Consider the following 442-nt stretch of genomic DNA (forward strand, 5'->3'; position numbering starts at 1 on the left):
CTGCAACAAGCCGAATCAGTGGTCAAGTCGTTTGGGCCTCTGCCCCGCCCTCGCCCTACCCCGTCCTGCTACTCTCGACCCTCTGCCGCACGCTTGCTCCTGACTTTGCGCAGCCTTGCCTGCCTGTCTTGCTGCCTGCCTGCGCCCCTCTTGCCTGCCTGCCTGCGACCCTCTTGCCTGCCTGCCTGCCTGCCTGTCTTGGTCTGCCTCTGGCTACCGTCGCTACTCACATGCAAGACCCGTCGGCTCCTTGGCACCGGCCGTGCCCGCTGCAGTTGCCGTCTACCGTACAGCCCGCCTCGCAGCTCGCCCCGTACTGGTCCTCCCGGCAAGGCGAGCAGGTCCGGCCTCCGAAGCCTCCCTTGCACTCGCACCTCCCCTCCCGACACTCTCCCCGCTCCTCCCCGCCGCAGTCTGCCGCGCTGCTGCAGTAGCCTCCCGG

This window comes from Guillardia theta (assembly GCF_000315625.1).
Source record: "Guillardia theta CCMP2712 unplaced genomic scaffold GUITHscaffold_39, whole genome shotgun sequence".
NCBI lineage: Eukaryota > Cryptophyceae > Pyrenomonadales > Geminigeraceae > Guillardia > Guillardia theta.